The 18,090-nt window shown below is 44.3% G+C and overlaps 1 long non-coding RNA gene across 1 annotated transcript; it reads left to right on the top strand.

Moving 5' to 3' along the window:
• Window positions 1-5,504: 5,504 nt before the first annotated feature.
• On the top strand, window positions 5,505-16,209 carry LOC128322160 (uncharacterized). Its single transcript, XR_008305567.1, has 3 exons — window positions 5,505-5,815; window positions 7,902-7,987; window positions 15,674-16,209. It is a non-coding gene; the product is annotated as an uncharacterized LOC128322160 (long non-coding RNA).
• Window positions 16,210-18,090: the final 1,881 nt, after the last annotated feature.

Below are 18,090 nucleotides of genomic sequence, written 5' to 3'. Positions count from 1 at the left end.
TGCACACAAGGTGCCAGATCCTTCAGCTCTGCCCCATGGCTCTTACCTCTCCTCCTCTCTCGGTATTGGCAGAGGGCCGGGCTGTCAGAAATTCCTGCTCAAGGGTAAGGCTTCTGAGACTCTCTCCCTCCCACCCCAGTTGCTGTTCTTCTGCACAGACATCAGCCCAGTATGAGCAGCCCCCCACAAATGCTGTGCCCCCCTGCAGTTGCAGTAGCTGCAGTATGTTTCCCAGTGTGCCTGCGGAAAGAGTGCTGATCTTTATGGCCAAATATTAGCTTAGAATTTCCAGGCCTGTTCCCTCATCCCTGTTTGCAGTTACTCTGCCAAACTAAAGATTTCAATCAAGCCCAATGTAAAGAAATGAACAATGCAACCCTTCACAAACAGTTATTACTCTAGTAAAATTTAGGAGGACTTACTGCTGAGTATTTCGGAATGGACTGTAAGGTGTCTGTTGGGGTTTTGTGATTATTTAGCAAAGCACCAAGGAAGTTACCACTCCAGTTACTCCAGCAGAGTTTAGTTGTTGCAGCTATTTCGAGTAACACACATGGAGATCACTGTAAGTTAACTAGTTTATTGGTGAAGTACATTTGGGATAGGAAAGACCTATTCTATCTGACAGCTACATAATGAATAGGTAGTGAGAGAGAGCGAGGTGTTTCCATCTTCACTCTAGAAGGAATGGAAGAAGACTGACTTACTACAGCAAGTACCTGAGGAGTCAAGGCAGGGGTTTTAGAGTAGAGGCAAGCAGGGACAGGTAAGGAGACCCTCACTATCTACCTCTACTCCTAATGCCCCTAGTGGTCATTAGGATAGTTGGTGCAAAAGGTCGATGCACTGGAACTCCATCTCCAACAGTGTCTACCCTTTCTCACTGAAAGAAACATGAGACTTGCATAGTGAGTTCACATTCAGTTAATGTGTGCTGTCGAGTCGGTTTCGACCCCTGGCAACCACAGAGCCCTGTGGTTGTCTTTGGTAGAATACAGAAGGGGTTTACCATTGCCGCCTCCTGCGTAGTATGAGATGATGCCTTTCTGCATCTTCTTATATCGCTGCTGCCTGATATAGTACCAGTGGGGATTCGAACCGGCAACCTTCTGCTTCATGCGTCAAGCATTTCCCCGCTGCACCACTTAACGCTTGAGCCATTATGGCCAGTCTTTAATAGGATTATTATGAGCACCAGGTTTGGCCTCATTGCAAGATAGCTACTTGTGCAACTGGCAATCTAGTACCCCATTTCTAGCCTCCTGTGGGACACCCAGTGCAGTAGCTAGATTAAATGTTCCTGCTACTACAGTCTATCAACTACTTAATGCCAATCTGTGCATCTAAAACTAAAGCTTGTAGGTGTTCTTATAACAGCTGATCACTTTTTGGTATTGAATTGATCACTCAATGGAAGGAATGTATATTTCAAAAAAGCCGTAGCAACTCCAGATATTATAAAGTGAAGGCAATGAACTAAGTTCATCTTGGCATACTTGAACTTAGTAAGCTGTCATCACCATCTCCTTACATAGGAAATTGCCTTATACCAAGTTAGACCATAGGGGTGTGTCCGAACCGGTCTGGAAGCCATTGTAAAGGCCTCCGGACTTTCCAGACCGGTTCGGATCTGGCTGGTCCGGGTCCGGGTGGGGGGGTTCCTTTAAGGGCGGGGAGGATTTACTTACCCCCCCGCCACTTGCCCCCGTCCAGCGCGCGTATTTAATGTAATAATTGGGGCAGCAGGATACTTCCCTGCTGCCCCTTGTCCCTCTGCAATGCCGCCAGCTTTGACTCACAGTTTTGAAAATAAATTACTGCTGCCCAGTGCCAATAATGAAGTTGAAGAAGAAGCCGGCCTCCACCTCGGCGCCTCTCCGCCCGGCGGCTCCCCCAGGAGCCGCCGCCGCCTCCCAGCAGCCACTGAGAGCGGCTCTGCCATGGAGGACGCGCCGCGGCAACCCTCACTTCCGGCTACCATGCGACTTTCCCCCACATACAGAGTGGCTGCATTCTGCCACTCTGTATGCGGGGGAAGTCGCATGGAAGCCGGAAGTGATGCAACCCTCACTTCCGGCTTCCATGCGACTTCCCCCGCATACAGAGTGGCAGAATGCAGCCACTCTGTATGTGGGGGAAAGTCGCATGGTAGCCGGAAGTGAGGGTTGCCGCGGCGCCGCGGCACGTCCTCCATGGCAGAGCCGCTCTCAGTGGCTGCTGGGAGGCGGCGGCGGCTCCTGGGGGAGCCGCCGGGTGGAGAGGCGCCGAAGTGGAGGCCGGCTTCTTCTTCAACTTCATTATTGGCACTGGGCAGCAGTAATTTATTTTCAAAACTGTGAGTCAAAGCTGGCGGCATTGCAGAGGGACAAGGGGCAGCAGGGAAGTATCCTGCTGCCCCAATTATTACATTAAATACGCGCGCTGGACGGGGGCAAGTGGCGGGGGCGTAAGTAAACCCTCCCCGCCCTTAAAGGAACCCACCCCACAGTGCCGGACCGCAGCTCTGCGGTTCCGTGCACACCCCTATTAGACCATTGGTCCATCTAGCTCAGTATTCTCTTCTCTGACTGGCAGCAGCTGTCTAGCATTTATTATTATTATTATTATTATTATTACATTTCTATCCCGCTCTTCCTCCAAGGAGCCCAGAGTGGTGTACTACATACTTAAGTTTTTCTTTCATAACACCCCTGTGAAGTAGGCTAGGCTGAGAGAGAAGTGACTGGCCCAGAGGCACCCAGCTAGTATCATGACTGAATGGGGATTTGAACTCAGGTCTCCCCGGTCCTAGTCCAGCACTCTAACCACTACACCACACTGGCTCTCCATTTCCAACAGGTATTTCCTCAGCCGTACTTGGATATGTTGGGTCTTCTACATACAAAGCAGGTGCTGTTCTATTGAGATGGTACTCTATTGTTAACCTGATACAGGAGGACATTAACTTCTTCAGGTCTCTGCATTTTTAAAGGAAAGGTCAGATTGCAAGCTAAAGATTAGAAATGGCTGAGTTACAGTTCCTTGAAATGGTGATTTGACAGTAAGTTTTCATTCAACAGTTTTCTCAGTGCAGGGGCCATTTTTATTTACAGGGTCCATTGTATTGATTCCAGAAAGTGTGGAATTACATGCTTCTGGGCAAACGTGGCCCTTGCAGTTTTTAGCTTTAAAAACAACAACAACTTTTTTTTCATGTCATATTAGCAGCACCTGACCTCCCATGGCTGTCTCATATTTGGCACAAAGAAAGCAACTGTCTCTCTTTGGCCCAACGTTGAGGCTTTACACATGATCGGTGTGTAGAGCCTGCAGGGCTTCTGCGGTGAGAGCAGGCCATGGAGCTGCACTGTGTCAACTCACGATCACCAAAACGGGTCATGATCACCCCAACTTCACTTTCATCTTGGGAGTTACAGTCTGAATTGGGTGGCAACTGAGGTAGGATAAAGATAGGCAAGAATGTTTCAAGTAAAACTTTGCTGAAGAAGTGAATTTTAAAAACAGAAAGAGAAGTGGCATTGCCAAGTTCCAGGCCAATGGAGCAATATGCAGAAATATGGAGAATGAGAAAGTGAAAATAAGAGAACATTGGAAGCTGGCTTATACTGAGTCAGACCATTGGTCCATCTCACTCAGTATTGTCTACGTATCCTGGCAGCAGCTTCTCCAGGGTTGCAAGCAAGAATTTCTTCCAGCCCTATCTTCCCCATATCCTATATCTTACAATGCTCACACATGTAGTCCCCCATTCAAATGCAACCTGAGCAGACTTTGCTTAGCAAAGGGGACAATTCACACTTGCTACCACAGGACCAGCTCTCCTGACAGAGGCTGAATACTTAAAGTAAGGACTTTGAGCAGGAAGTGCCAAGGAGCCACTCCAGAATTACAGAGTGAGATGACATGATGAGAGTGACAAGAGAGAAAGACGAATTGAGCAGAGGTAGTTCAGAATGAACAAAAGAAAGGAGATAACAGTAAAGGTCAAGGAGGACAAGGCCACTGTTACTTAAATGTGTGACAACTTGAGCAGGAACAAAAATTCTAGCAGGAGGTAACAAGGACAGGCAGGAGGTAACATATAGGCAGGGGTGTATCTAGGGAAAATAGCGTCTAGGGCAAGCACTGAAATTGCACCCCTGTCCAAACATCTGACACCCATCTTTCAGATAACCTTACCATAATATCAGCTCAAAAATACAACTCCAGACACTTTAAGGAGAAACAGGTTGTAAGTAACACACACGAATACACACATACAACCACACATGTGGCACATGTGTGCCAGTCGCCTTCCCAAGGAAACGCAGTACATCTATGTACTGGGCATGCCTCCATAGAGCTAAGCAGTAAAAGCTCTCATTAGCAAATGCTCTGCCACCTCAGCACACCTTACTACAGGTTGCTGCCTCCAAGAAATTCAGGACAGCTTTCGCTTTAAAGGGAGATGGTTGCAATGGGAAAGCAACAGGCAGACTGGTCAGTAAACTTTATATCTAGTTTATCAAATGCACTAGTCAATCAGAATCGCAGCATGACTATTCAATATGTCTTTTAAAAACAATTGTGTTCAAAGTAAAAAGGGAGTTGCATTGATTTTTTAAAAGACATTCTAAAATATAACTTTTTTAGAAGGCAAGGAAACTTGAGAAACATCTATGTGGTATAGTGGTTAGAGTGCTGGACTAGGACTGGGGAGACCCGAGTTCAAATCCCCATTCAGCCATGATACTACTTGGGTGACTCTGGGCCAGTAACTTCTCTCTCTCAGCCTAACCTACATCACAGGGTTGTTGTGAGGAGAAACCTAAGTATGTAGTACTCTGGGCTCCTTGGAGGAAGAGCGGGATAAAAAATGTAAAATAATAAAAATAAATAAATAAAAACTTGAGTACAACTCAGCTAAATTAAATGCAATAATTTGCAGCACGTTAACCACTTATTTCAAAAGACAAGCCATTTATCAGTATGGTAAGACTGCACAACACAGGGATGGCAGTACATTGCAAATGCAACATTTCTGGGTATGAATTCTTAAAGCAGTGTTTTTAAAAATTATTTTATTTTAAGCACCTCACAAGTTAAAGGCAGGCACTTTCCAGGTTTGAAATCCCACAAACCTTATAATCAGATAGCTGGACAAATATGCAGATTAAGCTAGAGCTCTGTATAGAGAATTAAACAGCATGCCAGTGAATATTTCCATTTTATTCCTTGCCCCTCCCCACCCTTCAGTTTTGCCAGCATACAAGGTATTAAACCGGGATGTTTTGTCCACTTACTTTTGTGCCATCTATATCTGTTTTTTAAATGATCGGGTCCATGGCATTCTTCTGACTCCCTAGATCAGGGGAAAAAACTAGACTAGGGCCTGACGGGGCATTTGAGCATGTGCGGTGGCCATTTTTTAAAAAAGGCCACCGCACATGCTCAAATGGTCCCTGCGAGATGTCCTATGACTTGTGAGGCCTCACAGAGGCCTTTTGAGCATGTGCGGTGTGACCTCCAAAATGGCTGTTGCACTGATCAGACCGGGATGAGCTACAGTGGAGTTCTAAGAGGCGGGCGGGGGGGGGCCTTTACAGACCCCTCCCCCACGGCCTTTAGGAAGCCCCCCCCCGAAGGGGCTACAGGTTTTAAAATTTTTTTGGGGGGGAAACACACCAATAATTCGTGAATTGGGGGGGGTAGCATGGCACTGGCACCCACCCCAAGTGGCACCTAGGGCATGTGCCCTGGCTGCCCCCACTAGTTTTACCTATGGATATAGGAGATACTAGTTATCACCAACAGTGACAAAAAGAACAGCTCCTGTGTAAGTGGATTTGTACTAAATTATTTCAATTTAGGCCTTACAATTTTATAATTCTGCAACCTCAAAGGTTCTCAAGAGTTTCAAATACTAGCTACTGAATAGGTTTGGGATCTGTCTGTGCAAAGAAGGGGTGCATGGTGCCATAGTTAAAAGGCACACTGCAATATATTTTTTTACACTGTTTGAGCTTTTAATGGCATTTTACAAATGACTCAGTGCTCAGTGTTTCAAATACAATATAAATAACAAAAGGAGAAAAATGACTACCACATCAGATTAGAAGCATATTGAGTATACCAGAGATAAGCCATGAACAATTTTACCATAGATATATCAATTTCTAAATATAACAGTACTGGAAAATAAAGATATATAGTAGAAAACAATATATGATTATATCAGATACAAGATGATACGTTAATCAGTTACCAGAAATATAATTACCTAAGTTCTCCTGGTGAATTAGCTATGTCCTTGTTATTCACTATAGTTCCAGTAGGGTTTCCATTTTAAATAAGATAAATTATCTCTGTTTTGGTGTGCACTTGTTTTTCACATTTTGTGTGCTTCACATTTTCCTAAATATCTGTTCTTTGCAACTAAGTAATCAAGATTTTTAAAGTGTGCTGCCCCAGCATAATTCGGGGTGCTTTTGAAGTATTCTTGTAACCAATCAAGAATTCTGAGTGTCTTTAAAAAGCTAAAAGCCTGAGGTGGAACTAGTCTGTAGTAACTGAATTTTAAAAATGTCTTTGTTCTTTACCTTTTTCAAGCCTCCAAGTGTGGTTATTGACCCAGCAGGAGGAGGGGGAATTTCTCTGGTACAAAACGCGCGTCTCAATAAGAGCTTGACCAAATGAACAATTAGCTCCATATGCAGGCAAAAACGCATGGGAGGAAAAGTTTTTTTCTTTAGTCTTGCCTGCTAGCAACAAGGGGGAGCAGGTTTTTACAACTGCCCAGTACCCAGCTTTAGAGGGACCTTGGACCAAAGCACTAAATCCAATGTTCCAGTGCTAGGCAAGTCTTAGAGTGCTTGGTGGCTAGGAGTGCGCCCAGACCAGTCCGGCGGCTCGGCACGGAGGGGGGTTGTAGCTTTAAGGGCGGGGGGTAGTACTTACCCCCCCGCCACTCTTCCCCCTCCGGCGCTGTAGTTTTTGTAAAAGTTTCTGGGGCGGCAGTGTTCCTCCCTGCTGCCCCTGGCCCCATCATTAGCCCTCCAGTGCTCCAGTAGGCTACACGCATGCGCCTGTTCTGGCGCGCACACTTGTCGCCACCGCGCACGCGCTCCGTACGCATCACATGTCGACGTGTGATGTGTACGCAGTGCGCGTGCGCAGTTGCCACCGTGCACGCTGCTTACATGTCACACGTCAACGTGTGATGTGTATGGAGCGCGTGCAGCAGCGAGTGTGCACGCACGCCAGAACGGGCGCATGCGTGTAGCCTACTGGAGCACTGGAGGGCTAACGATGGGGCCAGGGGCAGCAGGGAGGAATGCTGCCGCCCCAGAAACTTTTACAAAAACTACAGCGCCGGAGGGAGAAGAGCGGCGCGGTGGGGGGGTTAAGTACTACCCCCCTGCCCTTAAAGCTACAACCCCCCCCCCCCGGTGCCCATCCGGACCAGTTCGGAGGGATGCACATCCCTATTGGTGGCATCAGGAACCTACCAGAGCTTCTGGGTTTTCCCAGAACCTTTTTCTTAACTTTTGGGTCTTGAAAGTTAGAGTTTTAAACCAGCCAGTCTGTGTCTGTGCACAGGACAGGTATGACTCAGCACTAAAGTCTTCCACATGCTGTAGAACTGGTTTAGATCAGTCAGGGAGATTATCCATTAACCTGGCCTGAGTCAGGAAGGAAAAATTTTCCACTACCCACAATTCATTACAAGACTTTTCTCCCTTTGGGCACATATTGTGAGGTTTGCAATGGTGGCTAGAAGGCTGAAAAGTCTGTTCTGATTCTTGAAAAAATGTTTTTATATACTGTAATGTTACCTGGATTCCCTGACTCCAGTGCCCTTCTTTAAAGCTTTTTCCAATATAGAATTTTAAAAGTTGTCTTGAACTTCTGCTTATACACAGGTTCACCAGGCATTGGCTTTGGAAGCTTATGGCAAGGACTAGGCATGTAGGTGGAACGCAGGTGGAACACAGACTTCACACTTCATGTAAGAACTATACTAAAGTTTTTGTTTACAAGTGTGATTGAAGGTTTCTGAGTATATATAAGTACAGCTCTGCTGGATCAGACCCAAGGCCCATCTCGTCCAGCATCTTGTTTCACACAGTGGCCCACCAGATGCTGCTGGAAGCCTACAGGCAGGAGTTGTGGACATGCCCTCTCTCCTGCTGTTACTCCCCCGCAACTGGTATTCAGAGGCATCTTGCTTCTGAGGCTGGAGGTGACCTATAGCTCTCCAACTAGTCGCTGTTGACAGACCAGGGTGTTGGCTGTCACCACATCTTGTGGCAGAGAATTCCACAAGTTGATTATGTGTTGTGTGAAAAAGTACTTGCGTTTGTTGGTCCTAAATTTCCTGGCAATCAATTTCATGGGATGACCCCTGGTTCGTGTTATGTGAGAGGGAGAAAAATTCCTCTCTATCCACTTTCTCCTCTCTCTATCCACTTTCTCTACACCATGCTTAATTTTATAGACCTCTATCATGTCTCCCCGCAGTTGCCTTTTTTCTAAACTAAAAAGCCCCATGTGTTGTAGCCTTGCCACATAAAGAAGGTGCTCTAGGCCCCTGATCATCTTGGTTGCCTTTTTCTGCACCTTTTCTTGTTCTACAATGTCCTTCTTTAGATGTGGTGACCAGAATTGTACACAGTACTCCAAATGTGGCCACACCATAGATTTGTATAAGGGCATTATAATATTAGCAGTTTTATTTTCAATCCCCTTCCCTAGCATGGAATTGGCCTTTTCCACAGCTGCTGCACAGTGAGTTGACACTTTCAATGAGCTGTCCACCATGATCCCAAGATCCCTCTCCTGGTCAGTCACCAACAGCTCAGATCCCATCAGTGTATACGTGAAGTTGGGGTTTTTTGTCCCAATGTGCATCCCTTTACACTTGCCAACACTGAACCACATTTGTCATTTTGTTGCCCAGTCCCCTAGTTTGGAGAGATCCCTTTGGAGCTCCTCACAATCTGTTTTGGATTTCACTACCTTAAATACTTGGGTACAATGCGGTCAGTGACTGACTAATACCAATTAGATTTTGTGGACAACCCTTTAACATGACAGTTAACAACTGATGCAGAAGAAGAGGAAGTTGATAAGTTTTATGCTCAAGTTCATTGACAGAACATGCAAGCAAGATGTGATGCTGGTGACTGGAGACTTGAATGCCAAATTGGAAAAGGTAAGGAGGAAAACACAGTCAGCCTACATGGCCTAGGAAACAGAAAGGAAGCAGGGGAATGACTTAATAGTTTCTGCCAAGCCAATGTTCTCTTCATTGCTAACACTTTCTTCTAACAGCCAAAGTGGCGCCTATACACATGGACATCACCACATGGAATACACAGAAATCAAATTGATTACATTATTGGTACAAGGAGGTGGAAGAGTTCAGTTATAACAGCAAAGACATGGCTGGGGGCCAATTGTGGAACCGATCACAAACTGCTCATGTGCAAGTTCCAAGTCAAGCTAAAGCACGAAAACAAAGCTATCCAGCTTCCACAATATGAGCTTGAGAATGTACCCACCATTTTCAAGGAGAACATCAGAAGCCTCTTTGAAGTTCTAAACCTCATCGAGAGGGAACCAGAGGAACTGTTGAATGAAATCCTTAAGTTGTTAAGGATGAATGTGAAAAAAGACTGCCAAAGACCAAGAAACAGAAGAAAGCAAAATGGATGTCAGAACAGACGGTGGAAATTGCCCAGAAGAGGAGAGAAGCCAAAGTCAAGAAAAATAAAGACCTCAGGAAGGAACTTAATAGGGAATTTCAGAAAGCTGTTAGAAGAGACAAGGAGCAGTACTATAATGACATCGGTAAAGACCTTGAGGATGGAAATAGACACGGAAAAACAACACAAGTTTTCTGAAAGATCTCTGAACTCAGAGGGAGGTTCCAACCTTAAATTGGTATGTTAAGGGATGCCAAAATCTGTACAGCAGGGACGTCAACATCCAAGAGACTCTAGAAGATATTCCCTACTTGCAAGAACCTCTACTACGGGAAGATGAAGTTAGATCAGCAATCCGGTCATTACCAAGCCGAAAGGCTACAGGAATTGATGGAATAGCTACAAAAATATGGCAGGCAACAGAAGAAGAACCAGTCACGGCTCTAGCCAAACTATGCCAGCAAATTTGGAGAACAACACAAGTGGCCAACAGATTGGAAGAGGTCAGTCTACATACCCATATGAAAGAAAGGAGACTTAACAGATTGCACAAAACATCACACAATATCCTTAATTTCACATGCTAGCAAAATAATGCTCAGGATCATCCAACGCAGATTAGGGCCCTATGTGGAAAGGCAAATGCCGGATGTTCAAGCTGGATTCAGAAAAGGCCAAGGAACAAGAGACATCATTGCTGATGCACGCTGGATAATTGAGAAAGCCAAAGAATACCAGAAAGAAGTCAATATGTGCTTTATTGACTACAGAAAACCCTTCGATTGCGTCAGCCATGTCCAGTTGTGGAATATCCTTAGGAAAATGGGCATCTCAGAACATCTAATTGTTCTCATGAGAAACCTATATACAGGACAGGAAGCTACAGTCCAGATGGAACATGGTGAAGCAGACTGGTTCCAGATCGGCAAAGGAGTAAGACAAGATTGTATACTTTCTCCTTCTTTATTCAATTTATATGCTGAAAATATTCTGAGAGAAGCTGGATTGAAAGAAGATGATTGGAAGAAGATAGATTGGCTCAAACTATCATACTTTGGACACATTATGCGAAGATCCAGCTCCATTGAGAAGTCCATAATGCTGGGGAAAGTTGAAGGAAAGAAAAGAAGAGGATGACCAGCAGCATTACGACAGCAATGAATGCACCACTGAGAGACCTTAAAGGCCAAGTTGAAGACAGATCATCCTGGAGAGAATCTATCTATGTGGTCGCTAAGAGTCGACACTGACTTGATGGCACTTAATCAATCAATCAATCAATCAATCAATCAGTTTGGTGTGATCTGCAAATCTGGCCACTTCACTGCTTAGCCCAACATCTAGATAATTTATGAATAAATTAAAAAGCACTGGCCCAGTACAGATCCCTTGGGGACCCCACTTCTTCCATCCATTGTGGAAATGCTCTATTTATACCTACCTGTCCTTCAACCAGTTAACAATCCACACATGTACTTGCCCCCTTAACCCATGACTGCTATATTTTATCAAGAGTCTTTGATGAGGAACTTTGTTGAAAGCTTTTTGGAAGTCCAAGTATACTATGTCAAACAGATCACCTTTATCCACACACTTGTTGACACTCTCAAAGAACTCCAAAAGGTTGGTGAGGCAAGATTTACCTTTGCAGAAGCCATACTGGTTCTTCCCCCAGCAGGGCCTGTTCTTCTATGTGCTTTACAATTTTATCCTTGAGAATGCTTTCCATCAATTTGCCTGAAATAGATAGTAACCTAAACGGCCTGTAATTTCCAAGATTGCCCCTAGATCCCTTTTTGAACATCGGTGTCACATTTGCTATTTTCCAGTCCTCCAGTACAGAGCCTGATTGCAGGGATGGGTGAAATATTTTTGCAAGGAGGCCAGCAATTTCACATTTGAATTCTTTAAGGACTCTTCGATGGATACTGTTTGGCCCTGGCAATTTGCAAGTTTTCATTTTTTCCAGACAGTTTAGAACATCATCGCTTGTCACTTCTATCTGACTCAGTTCTTTAGCCTCCATCCCCCCACAAACTGGTTCAGGAATAGGTATATGCTCAGTATCCTCTGCTGTGAAGAGAGATACAAAGGACTCATTTAGCTTCTCTGAAACCTCCATATCCTCCTTAATAATCTCTTTCACTCCATCATTGTCTAATGGTCCAGCCACCTCCCTGGCAGGTGTCCTGCTTCTGATGTATTGAAAGAAGTTTTGGTTATTCCCCTTGATTAGCATTATCCAGGGATATATCCAGGGATATGAACATTAGCTAAATGTTCTACAAACTCTCTTTTCCCCTCCCTTGCATTTCTTTTGCCAAAGTTTGTGTTCCTTTCTGTTCTCTTCATTTGGGCAGACCTTCCAATTTCAGAAGGAAGTCTTCTTCTCTTTTATGGCTTCCTTGATGGTACCTGTTAGCCTTGCTGGCATCTTCCTGGACCTTTCTTCTTTTTTGGTATACCTTTCCTCCTTTGGTATACCTTTCCTCCTTTTTGATATGCATTCTAACTGGGCTTCAACTATTGTGGTTTTGAGTAAACTCCATGCATTCTGGAACAAAGTGACTATCCTGATTTCCCCTTTCAGTTTTCTTTTCACCATACTCCTCATTTTGGAGAAGTTTCCTCTTCTGAAATTCAAAGCATCTGTGAGACATCTTTGGTGATTCTCTCCCCATATGTATGCTGAATTTGATCATACTATGGTCACTGTTCCCTAAAGGGTCCATGACACTGACATCACACACCAGGTCCTGGGTGCCACTCAGAATTAAGTCCAAAGTTGCCTTCTCTCTGGTTGGTTCCATGACCAACTGTTCCAGGGCACAGTCATGCAGCGTATCTAGAAATCTGACCTCTTTGTCATTACCTGACTGTTAATTTACCCATTGTGTGTGTGGGGGTAATTGAAGTCACCCATTATTACTGTCCTGCCTCTCCTTGACGCCTCCCTGATTTCCTTCTGCAACTCCCAGTCACTGTCAGCATTTTGATCTGGAGGGCGATAGCACGTCCCCAGTAGCACATTTCCTGTCAGGCCTCGTATTGTCACCCACAGGATTTCTGTGGAGGACTCCTAGATTTTCTACCTTATTAAATTCTATCCCTTCTTTAACATACAGTGCTACTCCACCTCCAAGGTGCCCCTCCCTATCCTTTCTATAGAGTTTATATCCAGGGATAACAGTTTCCCACTGGTTCTCACTGTTCCACCATGTTTCTGTTATGCCCACTATATCTATTTCTGTGTTAGCAACCAAGGACCCCAGTTCGCCCATCTTGGCTTGGAGGCTTCTGGCATTGGCATATAAGCACCTATACACTGAATCTCTCACTTGGTGTATGCTGTCTTTCTTTTGACTCTTTGATCTCTTTGACCAGTTAGCATAGCCTCCTATCTGCTCTTTATGTGGTTCTGTTCTGTCCCCTTCTGTTTTATCTGAATCTTTTATACCCTCGCACCTTAAGGGACGACATTTACCAAACTGGATACTGTCCAGCTCCTGTCAGCTATTCCCCAGGCATCATTTTAAAAGCTGATCTGTGACTTTTTTGATATTAAGTGCCAGCAGAATAGCTGACAGGAGCTGGACAGTATCCAGTTCCATCTTGGTTCAAGTGCAGCCCATCCCTTTTGTGCAGGCTTTGCTTGCTCCAAAATGTATCCCAGTGCCTAACAAATCTAAACCCCTCCTCCCAGCATCAACGTCTCATCCACGCATTGACACCCCTCAGCTCTGCCTGTCTCGCTGAACCTGTGTGTATAACAGGTAGTATTTCTGAGAATGCTACCTTGGGGGTTCTGGACTTCAACATGCTATCTATCAGCTTAAATTTGGCTTCCAGGACCTCTTGACTACATTTCCCCACATCATTGGGGCTGACGTGCACCACGACAGCTATCTCCTCCCCAGCACTGCCTAACAGCCTAGTTATTTATATATTATTTTATTTATTTATTCACTTTCTATACCACCCTTCCCAAGATGGCTCAGTGCAGTTTACACAGAAATAACAAATGCATGATGCATTTGATGTCCACAACCTTCGTACCAGGCAGGCAAGTCAACATGCAGGTCACAAACCTATCTCTCTATACCTCTGATTGATTTGCCCACTACAAGGAGGCCCCCACTCCTCGTAATCCCAGAGGAGTATCCCCTGTGCAAGAGGATATGGGCTCATCATCTACAGAAGGGGTCCCTTCTAAAGGAGCATTTCCCTCTTCCTCAGACTGATGTCCTCCTTCCCCAAGACCTTCATTCTCCCTGACAACCAAGGAGCTATCAGCTTTGGAGTGGGATGCATCCACATGCCTCTCTGTTTCTCTGAGCTTCTCCAGACCCAACACCTTGGTCTCAAGGGAACAAACTTGTTCTCTGAGAGCCAGGAGCACACACCCATGATTTCTGCCCATGGAGCAAATAGTCATACATGTGAAACTCTATGCAATACACTGGGAAGTGCCCCCTCCCCTGCTGGCTTTCTATCTTCATAACTGGTTTGGTTGACTATTTACCAAATGATTTAGAGATCATTTATTAGGAAGTTAGGTCTTAACTATTTAACTAGTTGAACTTCCTTTCTCAAGAATATGGAGAAGGGAGTAGTACTTAACTTCTCTTCCCACTGGGCTCCTTGTGATCAAGGGGACTCATTTCAGGCTCCCCCCCCCACACCTCCCTTCTAAACTCCATGCAAAACCCCAGTGCCCTGTTTGCTATCCCTGTTGGCTAAGCTCTGTTGGCTAAGCTCTCAGGCCTTCACCTCTTATATAGAGAGCAGGCTTCAAACTGAGACACATGAATGAGAGCCTTCCCACCAAGTGTGACTCACTACAGCCCTAGCTGACTCCTCCCTCTGACATCCTCCAGGCAGCAAGAAACAACAACTAAATGCCACAGAGCCCCCAATGCTCACCCTGGCAAATGCATTTGCTAGCCCTGGCAAGAAACAAACAGACACACACACTCGGACTTTTCCCTTAAAGAGAAACCAGCCCCTCAAAATCTCCTCTCCTCCTGTTAATTTGAAGGGAAAAGCCTTGATGTTTTGTTTAGAAAAGCTTGCTTACCTCCTGAATCCACTTCTGCTCTTCTCAGAGTAGGCTTCAAACTGACATAAATTGGCCATGTGGTACATTATTCTTCAGAAAACCCGGATATGTAAACATCTATAATGTAAATATGAATTTTTAGCTATGGGCTTTAAATTTATCTTGTGTTTGTGTAACTATTACATCTAAAAATGGTATGTTGCTTTTATCTGTATGACTTGTAAATTTTATATGTATATCCACTGTACTAATCCATATCATAAACTGCTGGAAAACCACCCGATTATCTTCAAATAGGATGAAAACATCGTCTATATCTCCCATAATGCCTAATCTTAGAAAAATATGGATTCACTGATGGATCTAATATGTTCCTAGATTCTAGCCTAGACATATATACATTTGCTATAGAAGTGCTACTCTACTGCCCATTGATACACCCTGCTGTTGCAAGAATATTTTAAATCTAAAATCATTGTTTTCTAAGAATGTTTTAATAGGTCCAACAAAAAATGAGTGGGACTCGTTTGTTCTTAAATTTGTTTGTTTCTTTCTTCAGCCACTAATCTTGCACAATCATGTGGTACAGAAGTATACCTCCTCACACTAGGACTTCTCCCTTAAAGAGAAACCAGCCCCTCAAAATGGCTTTCCATTTGCTCACAAAAGATGTATCATTTTAAAATATTGCTGGACCTTTATTAATTCCAAACTCCTTGGTATTCTCTGTACTTTTATGTACTCTGTGGGATGGCTCAACGGCATAGGTTGTGATGATGTCATCCACCCCAATTCAAGATGGCAAACATTTGAACATTTAAGGCTGAAGAGGGCTAACTTGTGACGATAGTAATTATAAATTAAGAGTACAGAGAAAGGAAAGTAGGCATATGAGTTCTTACCAGAACATGTCTTGTTCTTTTTTCAGCTACTAGAACTTTCTGACGTGCATGATGTGGCTGGAAAACTACTATTTCAAAAACTCTGAAATGATAGACAGTGATGGTGACATTGGAGGTGGACTGTGTATGTTGAAGATGGATACTCCAAAAAGAAAAAGAAGTCAATACAATTAGTACCATACTGCATGTTTAGTATTACTCATTGCATGCACTGACAGATATGAAACTGTTAAAAGAATATCTACCTATTTTAACTGCATTAAAATGCACGTATCATGAAGTAACAATTGTTTTTTCCAAACATGAGAATACAATCGCTTGAGAAGCCCACCCAAATGCTAATGGCCAGGGAAAACAGGCAGTCTCTTAGACAAAAACAATGTGAAAAGAATATTTATTAACCTGAAGGTCCTACTCCCTTCTGAATCTTCAAAACAGGAGCACTTTTCATTATGCTGCTGCATTCAGGCTTTGCATTTCTTTGTTGCACTGTTTACATTTTGTATGTATGCCTATCTTCCCCACAGGTACAGGAACTTCATTAAAATATTCTCAAATTGCTGCCATGAGAGGTGTTTCCCTTCTATAATGGAGTCAGAGTTCACTCAGAATAAGTTTCCTCAGGACTGCATGAATATGTTCTGCTCACTTTCTGTTTCACTTTTTATTTCTTTCCCCGTCGCTTGCAGTTACATCCAGACTTCTCCTCCTTGCTAAGATCTACTCTATGCCATCAAATTGTTTGTTGACTTTCTTTGTCTTTGCACTTTTAGATAGAGAGGTAAGGGCTTGACTTTACACACCACCGTACCATCTACAGAATAGCAGTGATCAGGTCTCTCATCTCCATATAATGCTGTTAACAAGTATGTTCACAGAATATAATTAGAAGTTATGATTACTATTCATGATATCTTGACCTGAGTTCTTTTTAGCCTACTTTCCAGTAGGCTTATGAGATCACCTGGCATTGTGTGTATGTGTCCCCCACTACTTTGAAACGCCTAGACAAATATGAACCAAAGCAGGTACAGTTGTAGGGACCCCTCAGCAGTGTAGTTTGTGATGATGTCATCCACCCAGATCCAAGATGGCAGACACAAACTTCTGAGGCGCAAGTGGGCTAACTTGTGAACCGCTTAACCAATTTGAACCAAATCTGCTACAGCTATAGGGACACATAGATATGCCCCAATGGTGTAGTTTATTTTATTTATTATTTATTTGATTTGATTTATATACCGCCCTTCCAAAATGGCTCAGGGCGGTTTACGATTAAAACAAGCCACTAAAACAATAAAAACTACAACAAATTAAAAACAATATAGCAATTAACAATATAAAAACATTTTAAAATAGGATTAAACAGTTTACAGTAATTAAAAGCCCCAAAATCAGGTTAAAATTTTAAAAACCCTGGAAAGCCAGGCCAAACAAATACGTTTTAAGGGCTCTCCTGAAGGCTAACAGAGAATTCAAATTACGGATTTCCGCAGGGAGCGCATTCCACAGCTCCAGAGCAGCCATAGAGACGGCCCCCCTCCGAGTTGCCACCAGACGAGCTGGTGGTAACTGGAGGCGGACCTCCTCAGATGACCTTAATGTGCGGTGGGGATCACACAGAAGAAGGCGCTCTCTAAGGTAACTCGGGCCTAAGCCGTTCAGGGCTTTAATGGTAATCACCAGCACTTTGTATTTTGCCCGGAAACATATCGGCAACCAGTGCAATAGTTTCAAAATAGGTGTAATATGGTCTCTCCGGGTTACCCCAGAGACCAATCTGGCTGCCGCATTCTGAACTAATTGAAGTTTCCGAACTACGTACAAAGGCAGCCCCACATAGAGCGCATTGCAATAGTCAAGCCGGGAGGTTACCAGCTGGTGCACCACTGTTTTGAGGTCGTCATCCTCAAGGAATGGACGCAACTGTCGAATCAGCCAAAGCTGATAGAAAGCACTTCTGGCCATGGCCTCCACCTGAGAAACCAGGGTGAGGCCTGGGTCCAAGAGTACTCCCAAGCTGCGCACCTGCTCCTTCTGGGGGAGTGTGACCCCATCCAGCACAGGGAGATCTAACTCACTCCTCAGATTCTGAGCCCCCATAATGAGCACCTCCATCTTACTTGGATTCAGCTTAAATTTGTTCTCCCTCATCCAGCCCATTACTGCCTGTAGGCAGGCATTTAAAGAGTGAGTGCCATTTCCTGAAGATGAAAAGGAGAAATAGATTTGGGTGTCATCAGCATACTGATAACACCCAGCACCAAATCTCCTGATGACCTCACCCAGCGGTTTCATGTAGATATTAAAAAGCATTGGTGACAGAATGGAGCCCTGAGGGACTCCATATAATAGCTCCTGCTTTGAGGAGCGACTGTCACCAAGCTCCACCATCTGGGATCTACCCGAGAGATAGGAACGGAACCACTGCAAAGCAGTACCC

Source organism: Hemicordylus capensis, chromosome 4 (genome assembly GCF_027244095.1).
Source record: "Hemicordylus capensis ecotype Gifberg chromosome 4, rHemCap1.1.pri, whole genome shotgun sequence".
NCBI classification, from domain to species: domain Eukaryota; kingdom Metazoa; phylum Chordata; class Lepidosauria; order Squamata; family Cordylidae; genus Hemicordylus; species Hemicordylus capensis.
Note: the sequence above shows the minus strand (reverse complement) of the source record. Positions and strands in the feature narration are given on the sequence as shown.